The 14,864-nt window shown below is 41.2% G+C and overlaps 1 pseudogene; it reads left to right on the top strand.

Annotated features, from left to right (window-relative positions):
• Window positions 1-1,189: 1,189 nt before the first annotated feature.
• The window catches only part of LOC149249745 (ubiquitin-activating enzyme E1 2-like), a 46,564-nt pseudogene continuing 32,889 nt past the window's right edge, over window positions 1,190-14,864 (top strand).

Consider the following 14,864-nt stretch of genomic DNA (forward strand, 5'->3'; position numbering starts at 1 on the left):
ACCATAGACATTGACTGTTTCAGCTGCAGCCCGAAGAATTCTGAAGAAAGCAGGATGGTTGACCTACCTCAACCGCCTGAAGGAGTCTAATGAAACTGTGGCGAAGGAATTTTTACAAAACCTGCAAGAAGAACATTCCACAATCAGAGGAAAACGAATAGAGGTCACGGATGATATAATAGCAAAAGTCACAGGACTACCGGCCACAGGGCCTGTATGGACAATAAAGAAGGAAAGGCTGCAGAAGATTGTGGAAATCTTTCAGGACGAGGGCCAGAGCTTAACAGTTCGAGGAAAAGGGGTGCTACCAGCAACGCTAGGAGAGCCATGGGCGGAATTGGCGAAAATTGTCCAGAGCTACATTACTTGCGAGGGCAGAAAAGACGTGGTAAGACCACAACATCTAAAACTCCTAGCTGTCTTAAAACAAAAATGTTCTATGAATTTACCTGCATTGCTTAATTCGCTATTGCATGATGTGGCACGAAGCATGAAAAAGGCACAGCACAAAGAATCTGTGGTTAGCCACCACGGATTAATTCGTTTGATAGTAAACCATAGTCTTACCCAGCAGCAGAGCAGCTGGGAAGAATTAATTGATATTATTAATAAAGGGACGGCCACGTCTGGATGCCTAGAAAAACGAAAACAAATTGATAGCACACCCCAATGCCCAGAGAAGCGAAAGAAGGACGCTTGCACAGAAGTGCAAGCTGAAAGACAAGCCGAGAAACAAGCAGAAAAGCAACTTGAGAAACAACTCGACGCTGGTACATCTAAGCAACCAGCAAAACGTAGAAAGTCGGCACGGCTTGCAGGGTTACAAGCAGAGCTGAAGAAACCCCGGGCTCGCACGAGCCAAGCAATAGAAATTATAGATGAGCAATCGGCAGAGACAGATACAGAAGAAGAAAGTAATGAGGACGTAGAACAGTCCACAGGGACAGAGGCAGAAGAAGAAAATAGCAAAGAAACAGAGCAGTCCGCCAAGGCAGAAACAGAAGAGGAAGACGAAGAACAGTCAGCGGAAACAGAAACAGGAGGAGAAGAAGAACAGGATGAAGAAGAAGAAGGAGACGAGAAAGAAGAAGTTGAGCGGCCTGAGCAGGAGGAAGAAATGGAACAGTAGGGAGGAAGCCCAGTACAAAACCCGATAGGGGAAGATGAATTGGCCAATATTCTGGCCAATATGGGCGAGTATGGCCAGCCCCTGAGTCCATCCAACCTCCAGGCCGAAGAAGAAACCCAGGAAAAAGATGCACCCAAGGAAGTGCATACGGAAGAAGCAGAAGTAGAAATTTCACCCGTCCATGATGAGAAGGAAACAGAAAATATCAGGCAGGAACGGCCCGTTCCTAGTCAGAAGGCACCAGAGGAGAATCCGGAGGAAATAAGGGCAGAGGAAGAATTGGCCCAAGAAACAACAGAGCCAAGAAAGGTTCTTACCCCGGATCAGCCACCTCAAGAAGAAAATCCGGAAATTAGTCACACTCCAACCCACGGCAAACAGTCAGCTATTCTTTCTGAGAAGTTGATGAAAATAAGGGAATTGCAAAAGGAAAAAGGGACACTGTTAAACGTGATAGTCAGGCTTCGCCAGCAGATTAGGCTTCTAAAAGCAAGACAAAGGGGGGTAGGGACCTCAACAAGAAAAAATCCGGCCACGCCAATAAGACCCCGTAAGAATAAAAGGCGAAGAACCGGGAGCCGTTCCACTACTCAAAATCCTGACAGAAGCCAAACTGCTGTCCCTAATGAAGCAAAAAGACAAACTGTTGTTCCAATTGAAACAGAAGGACAGACTGCTGTTCCATTTGAAAAGGAACAGCAGTGGGCTGGAGTTCGTGTTAAAATTGAAAAAGATAATAAGGTGGTTCAGATGGAGGCACCACCTTCGGGAGTAATAAGGGTTATGAATTCAAAGCAGCATCATAAGAAACTCCAAGTAAATCTCCCAGACTCCACAGATGCATGGAAAAAGGACCCAAGAATAAGAACCCTCCACCATCATTTGAAGCAGGCTCAGCAAGAAGCAGAAAAGCTCAGGGAACAAACGGTCCCCCGTGAAAAATATGAGGAATTACAGCAGCAGTTAAGGAACGTCAACCTGTCAGAAAGCCAAGCCTTCGAAGGATGGCGAAAGGAGCAAGAGAAATTTGCCAAGGTAACCCGTAGATTAGATGTAGTTATTAAACAAATGGATACCTTGTGTGCTCTGTACAATGATGCCCTAGCATGTAGAGCTCCTGCCAAAAATTATGCCCTGTTTCTAATGGAAAGATACTTACAATTGAAAATTAAAGCCGTTAGGGCAGGTGCTCCCATAGAAATTAACACTATATACGATTTTATAAACTGCTGTAAGCATTATGGGGTAAAAGTACAAAGGTTATTGTGTGAATTTTACCTGCATAACCTTGTACTAGAACAAGAGACCGAGCTGAACCCTGGCCCTTTTGTCGGAGATATTCAATTACAAGCATTCATTTCATTTACAGTTAATCAGATTAAATGGCTCAAAGCCTACAATGCATTTCAGAGACAAGAAAATGGATTAGACCTATGGGTAAGAGCTGAGCCTAGAGACCCGGAACAGTTATGGAGAAGTCATAGAAATCTCATGAGGGCTCCAGGCATGATTGAAGCATTAGGACCCATGCATGAAGCAATCATTCGGCAAGGGCTTGAATTATTTTCTTCTATTAAAGACCCTGCCATTGAAGCAGCTAAATTTCGATATCGGGTATCTAATCCAAATATTCAGCTCCGAGAGCCGTTTAAGTATGAAAATTTTAAGCATGCTGCTAACCGATTCCCCCTCTATGGTGAAATTGTTTTGAGGGTAGGGCCATCCTGGTTAGGATATAGGTTCGGAGTCCAATCATTTGGTATCCTACACCCGGATACCAAGCCCTGTATGAAATGCCCGAGGGCCAGACAAGCCATTTCTTTGATCATCTAGTTTCGCATCATGGGTGTAGGCCCCCACACGAAATTCCATCTCCAGCCTACTCCCTCACTGCTCTGCATGTCAACTACAATGTTTTCATGAGGCCATGAAAAAGGGTAAGTTGGGGGGTGTGTGGAGTACCAAGGAAGGTATGTTTCGATGGTCATTTTGGTATCTTTTCATCAGAACTCAAAAGCCTTTTGCATGAGAAATCTAGATAATGATAAGAATTTATAACGAAACACGAGAGATTAATGAAAAGCACTGATAGTCGTCATTTCTATGTGCAGGAGGGAGGAAATACGAGAGGTGGACATTCCAAAAGTAAAGACAAGGATGAGCTAACTGCTGTCCCTTTGACGGAAGACCGAAACGAACCAGATCACAACGAATCAACCTAAGAAAGGACGCGGAGATACCAGCACGAAACAGAAAAGGGAAGAAGTAACGCAGTATTAATGATTCTGCGAATCCCTCAGGATCTGAGATCCTGAGGGATCGCTATTTTACCTATTTTCTGTACCTAGATATCTCCGCCATCTTCCCTATAAAAGGGGTAGCACTGTTGGCTTCAGGGAGGGATCTTTTTGGGGGTGTAATTTCTTTTAAGGAAGATCAGGACTATGATCTTTATGTTCGGTTGAAGACTTGAGTTCCTGTAATTTTATTGCATGCTTTAATACAGACTTGTTCACTCTTTTATCTTTGAGCCTGGATCTATCTTAAGCGGTGTACCCCTGGAGGCTAAGGGCCCGGCTCTGGAGGACACTTGCTCTTGTATTATTACACGTGGTTTCCGTGTGGTTTGTTCATAGACGTAATCTGGTAATCTGTTGTGTTTTGAGAATATTCTATTACATGCTCTGTTGTGATTAAGTCATTTCGTGTTCTTGAACTTTATATCGATGCTATGTTATTTTACCAATTCTTTAAGCATTGATTAATCCCTACAGGACACTGTTACTTTATTACAGAATTCTTCACGATTGTGTTTTGCATTATAACAAGTCATCTGGAAAGATTTGTTTTACATGGGTATCGAATGTGACTATTCTTTATTATGAGATACAGTCGTATGTGTTTTAACAGAAGCAGATTAAGTATGGTGTGTTTCTAAGGTTCTATAGTATTGTTCCATCATATAAGATTGAGGGATTGGTGTTTTGATTGGCATGGTTAAATAGAGTTGTAGCTTAAAGAACTCAGTTATTACTTATTTCGATTACTGTTCTATTCTTGAACTGCTGTTCCATTTACTTGCTGTTCCATTTACTTGTTGTTCCATTTATTTGTTGTTCCATTTCAATTTGTTGTTCCATTTCCAGATTGCTAATTTGCTGTTTCTTGAGGACGGACTTAGGCTGTAGAGGACCCCAGCATCTGCTACTTGGCCCCCAGACCTCTGATCTGCTCCCATCAGCTATGAAAGGGATGTGTTATTGCTACCAAGCCCTTGGCTGATGTTCCATTTCATTATCACTTCTTTTATCTGTTGTTTCATTTCTAATCATTAAGAACGATCCTAGGCTGTAGCGAGCCCAGCATCTGCTATTTTGCTCCCAGACCTCTGATCTATTCTCATCAGTTATGAAAAGGATGGGTTATTGCTACCGAACCTTTGGCTGATGCAATACTTGGTGTGATTTACTCCTTTGAAGTAGTTAAGTTGTAGACTTGCATTAGTTTACTTTCGTAGTTGTAAATAGTTGTACTACAAGCATTACTCTGGCAAATGCTAGCCTCAGACTGAGACACCGTTTGAAATAACCAGACGATCCCGGATTGACATATTAATGTGAGGTAACTAGAGGTGAAAGAGACCCTTTTTATAGCTCTACAGGTATGATTGGTACGGTTAACACCAAAAGTAACAAGAAGTCTTCCAAGAATTCTTCTCCTATCATAACCTTGCCAGATTCCCCGACAGGAGATTCTTCCCCAGAGATTTCCACCGATATTCACGTTGTAGAGTCATATACAGCCAAATCAAAATGCGGTGGTAAGAAGAAAGGGAAGAAGAAAAATAAAACGGACAAAAATTCAAAAGAGAAACCTGAAAAATCGGAATCCAACGATGAAAAATGCAAACCTCATTATCCTTGTCTCGTTTGTGATGAAGAAAATTTTACAAGAGACTGCCCTCATCGTGCAGAGGTTGCGAAGATTGTCAAAGGTTCCCAAACGCCTGCTGTTTTGAAGGATCCTTTTCCAAGTCAAGACAGTAAGATGATAGGTTCTTCCTCGAGTGCCAATGAAGAACCCATACTGATGATGTCCCATGTTAGGATTGCGACTCGATCGCATGATTATGGTAGTAAAATTCCTGTTGATGGTAAAGAAGCAGAATCTTCTCATTCTAGCCCATCAACCTCTGCTCCCGGTTCCGATCCACTACAGATCGAGAAACCTAATCCAGACTTGGTAATCAAACCGCCCGCCAAGGGTATACTTCGAAAGTCAGATTTCAATCCACATGTGAGAGCAGCTCAGAACTATAACATTGTTGAGGATTTAGCTGTTTCACCCTCAACAATGTCGGCTTTGGAAGTGCTGCAATCATGTCCAGCACAGCGTAACTTAATTTTGTCGGCTATAGGAGCTGTTGATGTTCAGGACTCGAACCTAATAATTTTCGATCTAGAAAATAGTACACCGCGCTTACCTCATCAAATGGCTTTCCAGATTCCAGTGATAGTCAAAAAAAGGCCTATTCATAGGACTGTGATTGATGAGGGAGCCTCAACGTGTATTATGTCGATACAGTGTTGGAGATCGCTTGGTTCTCCTTCACTAAATCAATCCCCAACGATTCTAAAGGCCTTTGATGGCCGTGGGTTTCATCCTTTTGGCATTCTACAGGATTTACCTATAGGGGTTGAAGGAAAAACCGTTAATCTAGATGTGGAGGTGGTTGATGCCCCTCTAGATTACAACCTTCTCTTGGGTTGTAGTTGGTCTTACGCTATGACAGCTGTCGTTTCATCAGTGTTTCGGGTTAAAAAGTTTCCTCATAACGGAAAGATCATAACAATAGACCAGCTGGCTTACTTTTCATCTGACCCAGTCTCTTCTGAAAGTATTCAGAATGTCGGTAAAGCGAATATCCCGTATAAGGATGTTGGAGTAGGACTAGTTAAAGATGCTAGTTTACTGGGAACTTTTCCTTTTCCTTCGATCAATGCATCGTCCTCATTTGCAACCATTCATATGATTTCGTCAGACACCATTTTTTATGATGATCCTTGGATCGTTCCTTCTGAATCTGAGATACTCATTTGGTGATGTTATGCCTTTGAGTCCATATGAAATTGCGTATGAGGCCGTGCAATCGTTTACCGACCCATCTTCAACCAAAATTGACTTAATGAATGTGGTCCGTGAGGAATCACTTTTGACATCAAGCTCGGATTCAATCACGTTTTCTGAACTTGTTCACTCTAATGAGCAAATTCGTGAAATCCAAAGGGACAATAAGAATATGTATCGATTATAGGGACATTAATCGAGCCTGTCCAAAGGACAATTACCCAACTCCCTATATCGATCAAATCATTGATGATTGTGCCAGCAACGAAATATTCTCCTTCATGGATGGTTTTTCTGGATACAATCAAATCAATATTCTACCTGCCGATCAACCAAAAACGGCTTTCATTTGTCCATGGGGGACATTTTCTTATTGCAAATTACCTTTTGGGCTCAAGAATGCCGAAGCAACTTTTCAAAGGGCCATGTCTTATGCGTTTCATGACATCAAGCACATTGTGCAACCCTATCTCGATGATTTGCCTGCTCATTCATTACATCGACCTGATCATCTCATCCATTTATGAGCAATCTTTATGAGGTGTAGGCATTATCGGATTCGGTTGAATCCACACAAGTGTTTTATGTATAGAAACGGTTCGATTGCTAGGGTTTGTTGTTTCGAAAGCCGGCATTCGCGTCAATCCCTCGAAGGTCGAAGCTATTGTCAAATTGCCTCCTCCTTCGAGTCTTCGCCAACTCCAAAGTTTGCAAGGGAAAGCAAACTTTTTACGACGATTCATTCCTAACTATGCCGAGGTTACCAAGGGTTTTACCCGGTTGTTGAAACAGAATACTCCATTCTATTGGGATGAGATAGCTCAGAAATCTTTTGATGCACTAAAACACGCATTGACCCATGCATCGTTATTGCATCCTCCCAACTACAACCAGGACTACTTCTTGTATCTCGCCACCTCTCATTCCACCATTGGAATGGTCTTAGTTCAGGAAGATGAATTCGGTACTGAACATGTGATATATTACTTTAGTCGAACTTTAAATCCAACTGAGCTAAAATACTCACATGTGGAAAAATTGGCATTGGCAGCTGTTCAAGTTGTCCAACGTTTTCGTCACTACATTTTACTACGTAAAACTACAATAATTTCTGATTGCAACCCTATGATCTACATTTTGACCAAGAAATTGCTAGGGGGCAAGTACTCTAAATGGATTTTTATCCTGCAAGAGTTTGACTTGGAGTTTGAAAAATCTAAATCTAAGAAATCTTTAGTTTTTGCGGAGTTAATGTGTGACTTTCCGCATGCTGACATGGAAACTGTGGCGGAAGAGCCCATTGCGGATGAATCCTTGTTTCTAATCAGCACTTTACATCCATGGTATGGAGATATCATTGTTTATCTCCAGACCCAATCCTTTTGGCTAGAAATTTCAAGGTCAGAACGTCGGAAAATACGATTCCAGTCCCAACAATTCAGGATTATAGGAGATACACTTTATCGCCGTGGGGCAGACTCTATTTTTCGACGTTGTTTAACTCACAAGTAAGCTGTAAGGGTTCTAAATGACTGTCACTTTGGAGCGTGTCGCGATCATATGTCTGGGTATGCCACAACCCAAAAGATATTACGCGTTGGCTACTTCTGGTCATCTTTGTTTAAAGATTGTATTAACGCGGTCCGAAAATTCCACAACTGCCAAATTTTTGATCGAAAGATGCGCGCTCCACCTGCTCCTCTCCACCCTATAATTGTCGTTGGTCCTTTTGCAAAATGGGGTATCGATTTTATTACATGTAACCCTCACTCGGCTGGGGGGCATGTGTATATCATCCTTGTGGTAGATTATTTTACCAAGTGGGCCGAGGCGATGCCTACATTTGAGGCGGACAGCAAGACAGCTGCAATTTTCATGTTCAATCATATAATTGCTAGGTTTGGTGTCCCACAAGCGATTATCACTAATCATGGGCGTCATTTTCGAAACATTATGATGACTAAAATTACAGGCCAGCTTGGTTTGCGTCACGATAGTTCAACTCCTTATTATCCACAAGATAATGGTCTGGTTGAATCCATCAACAAAGTTTTAGTCATCATGATCTGACGAATCATTGGGATTCATCAGTCAAATTGGCATAACATGCTATTTTCAGCGCTTTGGGCGTATCGAACCTTAGTAAAAACATCAACAGGGTTCACTCCTTTCCAACTAGTTTATGGTCTGGAAGCTGTGTTACCCATTGAATGCGAAATCCCATCATTGAAAATGGCCATCGAGTTACTTCCAGCCACTTCCGAAGAGGAAAAAAGTTTGTTATACTTGGCTCAATTAGATGAGAATCGACGTGATGCTGCATTGGCAATCGAAACTCACGCAAAACGTATGACAGCTCAGTATGATCGAAATGTGACCCCTCGAAATTTTTCGGAAGGAGATCTAGTCTTAGTTTACGATCAAGCTTATGATGAATTAGGCACTGGAAAATTCGTTCCTATGTGGCATGGTCCCTATGTTGTCAAGCGAAAGCTAGCGAAAGGGGCCTATGAATATGTAGACTTTGATGGGGACTCTTTAGGTAAACCCAGAAATGGTCTTTACCTGAAGAGGTATTATGCTTAAAGAATGGGTATGGAGATTTTTAGTTAGGATAGTTTTTCTTTCTAGCTGGTGTGTTTTAGTTTAAAAAGTGTGCTTAGCTTAGAGAGTGTTTTTCGTCATCATTCCTGCTTATCTTGGTTTTACTCTTGGTATTGCAGATGTCGATGCCTCTCCAAACATACATTGGTTTCGCTGATGGTGCTTGTCGTAATACACGGAACATTTCTTCCGCAGCTTGGGTTATCTATTCGCCCTCTGACAAGTTGGTATCTATGCATGGGGTAAGCCTCGGTCAAACAACGAACAACATTGCCAAGTATAGTGCAGTGATTGAGTTATTATCTGAATCTATTTCATTTGGGATTCAGAGTTTGATAGTGAGGTTAGATTCTAAACTCGTTGTCTTATAGCTTAATAGAGTGTATGCCATTAGAAATCCAGTGTTATTGAGATTATTTTTGAGGGTGCGTCTCTTGGAACGTGAATTTGATTATATTGAATATCAGCATATTCCAAGATCTTTAAATACATTAGCAGATGCAATTGCTTCTCGAATGTTAAGTAGACATTTGCAATAATCATACATGTAAATTTAAAACCATTCCATAACATGATTTACAAGATAAGCCGGTAATAGTCATATATATATATAGGAGTGTGTCAAAAAATACATCGTCCTCAATCATAGGTTGAAAAACACCTTATGATCGGCAAAAATGATAAGTACAAAAAGCAAAAATGTCATATGTGCCTACAATAGGCAATCATCCTATCACTGGTGATGATCTCAATAAGAAACCACTACACAGGCCACCTTGCAAAGGAACCTCCTAAAAGGTCCTGGGACCCCAATCACATAGCGCTGAAGTTGACGAGGAATGTCATCTATGTTGGTCTCCAGAATATCTCCTGTCAAGCGCTCTAGATGACTCTCCAACTCGGCCAAAGTCTCTGCTGATTCGTCCTGTGGGGCTGGCGCGGCTGCAACTGGTTGTTTCCTCTCGTAAGGCCGGAGAGCGGCTGGTCGCTGTGGACCCACATCTGCATTTGAAACTTTTACTATCAGTTTTGGGACGATAGAAAAAAAAAAATAAAAAAAAAAATTAATAGGAAAATGTTGAAAACAATTTTACCTGAGTCATCCCATTGCTCTCCTGGTGGAAGAGCCATGTCTGGGTCACCACGAAAATCTACCCTAGCATAAGGGAAGTCCTGAATAGAAAAAACTTGGTTTTCCAACCATTGGAAATACTCAGGTTTGAATCGAACAACCTCTGTCCCCTCGTCCAGATGATGGGGCATAACTGCAACCCATCGTATCAGTTTGGGCTCTCGAGGAAGCCCAGCTCCAAAAGTAAGGTGCTGCGGGATCAACATTGGAACCCTCTCCAGACAAAAGCTCACAACCAAAGCCCCATAACCAAAGGTCTTTAGTTTTCCGTTCATGGCTCTGGTCAGTTGGCCTTTTACATTGGCCAACACAGCATCACACCAGTTGAAGATGGTGCCTCGAAAGCAGTCAACTGCCATCTGCATCTGGGATTCGATGGCAATATGTAATGCAGCACTCCCGCAAATTCTAGTGACAGTAAACATGATCACCATGAGTTCAGGAAGGGATATGGTTTTAATGTCTATCCCTTTGTCTCTAGCCTGGCTATTGCAGAACTCTAGCTGGAGGCTATCGACAGACTGGCCACCTGGCCTAGTCCCGAATAGAGTCAAGTCTTCGCCTCTCTTAGGCAAACCGGTCAAGAAGTATATGTCTGCCAGCTTGATTTCGAGCTGGTGGCCACCAATGAAGAAGCACTGGTCCTGTATGCTCCATCTGTCAACCAGCCACTGTAAGAAATCCACCTGGGCCCTCATGCCAGGTATGGCCCAGAATTTGTACAAGCCGCATGCCTTCAATGCATCAATCGAAGGTTGGTGATTCAACGTGGCAAGATCCATGTCCTCATGCTCTCGTTCACGCCAATCTAGCATGATGTACCCTCTACATCCAATAAAAAGACAAATTAGAATGCTAGAAATTAATTTGTTTGGGTCAAATTTGAGAATTTTTGGGTTAAAAACCCTTGCTGCGGGGACCGCACCCTCTGTGTTAGAGACAGTGCGTGGGTCCACACCTTGCCTACATGGAAGGTGCGGACCCCTGACTTTTTCCCCATTGAGAAAAAGTCGGGGTCCACGGGCTGCCAGTGTTACGCCTGCGGGCCCCCGCGCGCGGGTTTTTAGCCTAAAAACCCTCCAAAAAATGAAATAAAAGCCTAAAACAAAAAATGAAACGGTTAAAAATGAAGAGTAGGATGATGTGGATTACCTGGAGAAGACGGCGTTCGATTCCGACGGTTGGATTTTCCGCAATATTCACGGGAAGTTTCTGAACAAAAGCACTATTTTCTCACCCAAATCTCAAACGGTAAAAATGAATTGACGAAAGCCCTTTTTATAAGTTTTTTGAGTAAATAAATTACAAATTTGTTTATGTTTCACTTTGGAAAGGTAATTTTTGCAGCATTTTTATCCATTTCAAACAGGTATGAGCAATGTTTGCATTTTTGTTCAGGATAACGGATTATTCAGGCGAAATTTATCATTTTTGATGAAAAAACATCTAGAGTCACCTTTAAGCTCTTTTCTGACTCCTAAAACATGAAAAGATCGCCGAGTTTTTCTTTTTAAACTTGTTAAAACGGAACTAAAAAGACGGTCCACTTACAACTCTTTTCTGACCGTAAAAACATGAAAAGATTGTCGGATTTTTGTCATTTCAAATTCGATATTGGTTATAAAATGACGTGTTGTTGATCGCTTTTTTACTTTTTCGGATCAGGGGCACTAATTACAAAAAGTACTCCTTGGTCGTAGAGATCAAGTTGTTCTCTCAAGTATTATTTTATACTTTTTCGGGCTTGGGGGACACAAATTTACGAAAAAGGTCAACCCTGGAGTCTTCTTAAGTTTTTTCAGACTCTCTAAAATTGAAAAACGCCGAGTTTCTCCTATACTGGACTCGTTAAAATTTCACAGTAAAGGACCTGTTCAATTACAAACAGGAACGAACCACTCCTTCTTAGGGTTCAAATTTAAACTAAGTTGGACTCATCCGAAGGATGAGCTTATAATCAAGCAAATGTTATCCTCCTCAAGCTTGTCAAAAATAAAGAGGTACTTGCTAGAAATGGTGCGGGAAAAGAGAGAAAAATGAGCCTGTTTGTCATACTTTGTAACCACTCTTGAACACGACACTTTTATTCACCTAGGTTGGGAAATCCTTTTCCTAACAATTTATCAAACCACATTGAAAGTCTTCAGCCGGTTTCTGGATATTAACTTTGGGTCAATTGTCACCAAACCATTTGTTGTGTCATTATGTGTTCAAGAGGTCATTGCCAATAAGCCATTCATCTACAAAATATCTGTCATCCATCTTGACCATCCCTGAGTCAGTCCTTGCAACTAAATTTCTTCAAATTGATCCATGATTTCGTGTTGTGGGCTTGCCTGCGACGGATCGCTTTCTATCGACTTCAGCTCATTATCTAGAAAGATGATCTAGAAATCATCAGTACCTTAGAATCTGCATGCCTCATGGCAGGTTTCTCGCCTTTGACGACAGGTTGCATCATTGACCTTCGATCAAAGGATTCCGTGACATGTTCGACATCAACACATTTATTCACATCTCATGGATTGTACTGGGTACTTTAAGAGCCATTGACATCACTAGTGGTTTCTCTCACACTTGTTAACAGTTTACATCATTGATTGGTAATCAAGTGGTTTCTACCATGTTCGACATCAACACATTCATTCGCATGGATAGAATCGTACTGTTTCGAGAAGTAGAAATGAAGACCCTGGATCTAGTTTCTGCAATCCAGGCTACGAGGAATTTTGTATTCATTATATGATGGACTATTCATAAACAGATGGCTGCGTCCATACTGTGTCCACATGAGTCTATACTTGTGATGTATTACAAGATCACTCCTATATCATAGCAATAGCTAGTTTTCTAAGTCAGTTTTGATCTGAGTATGGGAATGCCTACCTCAACGATGATATGATCTCATATATATATATATATATATATATATATATATATATATATAGATATAGATATAGATATAGATATAGATATAGATATAGATATAGATATAGATATAGATATAGATATATATATATATATATATATATATATATATATATCGCATTGAATGTTTTTACAGGTTCCGACTGGGCTCTCCACAAGATGATCCTAGAAATGATAAAGTACTTCACTCTTCCTAAATGATGAATGAAATCCTCATCTACTACAGACTTTGCACTTTAGGGGGCAATCTGTTACACAAAAATATCGTCACCATGATTATTTGCAGTCAGTATGGGTCTATCATCACTTGTACTGTCCTCCTAAGCAAGTCTCAGGCCTCAGCTCTTCAAGTCAAGCTTTGAAAATGAGAGAAAGACATTGAAAATCAACAAAGCTCTGGTTCCGCACTTTCTCTCACTGTTGCCTACGGTCCCGCACCTCCTGTTTACAAAACCTGCGGACCTACCCGCTCTGTCCCTAAAGGAGTGGGTGTGAACCCCTGTGAAAGTCAAAAAGGCACAAGTTTATTCTAAAAAACTCACTTTGGGTTAATTCTAGATTATTCTAGAAGGAATTTTGACGTGGATTGGTCGCTCTTAGGTGGTTCATGCATCCCAAAAGAGAAGGAGCTAATCCCTTGATGAGAGGAGCTATCCCTTTGAAGGAGGGCTTTATCCCTTTGAAGGAGGACCTAGTAACTTCCCTCCATTGCACTATAAATTAAGGCATTTGGCTGGTTGCTAAGGAGGTTAGAAGCTGAACATTTTTTAGGGTAAATGCTGGTGGAATTGAGACTTCCTAGTTAAACTTGAGAGGAGAGATCACATACCTTTTTGGCTTCATTGGGAAGAGAGTGAAACTTGTCAAAGTAGAGGAGACTTCTTGTTGGACCCTGGGAGGAGCTTGTACAGCGTCAAGGCACAGGTTGTAAAGTTCTTCTTTGATTTGAATTAATACAATCAGATTCATTTTTCTCAACAAATTGTCTTATGTCATTTGTTTCATGAATTCCTTGATCTTCATGTTAAATATGTTTTATGATATTGGCTTTTCAGGTGCTATTTAATTTGTTTGCTTATTTGTGTTTGCAGATTCGCAATGAGGGAGCTCATTTGGATCGAAGGAGCGAGGCTTCCACAAACTTGCATTGGACCCAAGGTAGGCCTAAAACACTTGTTTGCCTTTGTTTATAAATGCATATTTAGAGAAAGATAGTTTTTGATTGGCTTGCTTGTCACTAGGTCTCTTTAGATTCTAGGAAGGTCTATCTTGTCCGCAAGATCGACTCATTCTGTGTGACAGTTGGTGATCAAGTCTGGTTGTACATCAACAAAGAAAGACTACAAGGAGAAGGTAAGAAGTTGAAACCAATTAGATATGGTCCTTTCAAAATACTTGACAAAATTTGTGACAATGCTTTCCGCCTAGCTCTACCAGCTTATATGCAGATCTATTCCGTCGTAAATGTTGAAAACTTGCGATTGTATGAGCCTTCATTGATTAAAGATCCCGAAGAGCAAGGTTAGTTGCCTTCCATTGAATATTTTTCACCCGAATATCTCAATGAGCTACAGGAGAACACAGTTCTTGATAGGAGGATAAGGACTTCGCAACGAGGAAATGTTGTGTATCTTCGAGTTGGAATCAAAGGTAAAAATCCAAGTAAAGCACGATGGATCAAGATTGGAAAAGTGAAGGAACTTTATCCTCACTTACTCGACAGCTAAAACCAACTTTTGGTGGTCCAAAAGCTTCCAGTTCGGTGGAGTGATCCAAAATGGATTCAATTTTTCCTCCATATAAAAGTCTTCAAATGCAGTTGAAAGTAGAATCAAGCCGAAGTGCTCGTCAATATGATTCCAACGGTGTGAACAGCGTGTAAATATGAGTTTGGATGAAGAAGTTAGGGCCAGCCAAAGTTTTTGGGAAAAATTAGGGCAAATG

Source organism: Pinus tabuliformis, chromosome 7, assembly GCF_031772625.1.
Source record: "Pinus tabuliformis cultivar Carrire ecotype Pingquan chromosome 7, CPIR1, whole genome shotgun sequence".
Classification (NCBI taxonomy): Eukaryota; Viridiplantae; Streptophyta; class Pinopsida; order Pinales; family Pinaceae; genus Pinus; species Pinus tabuliformis.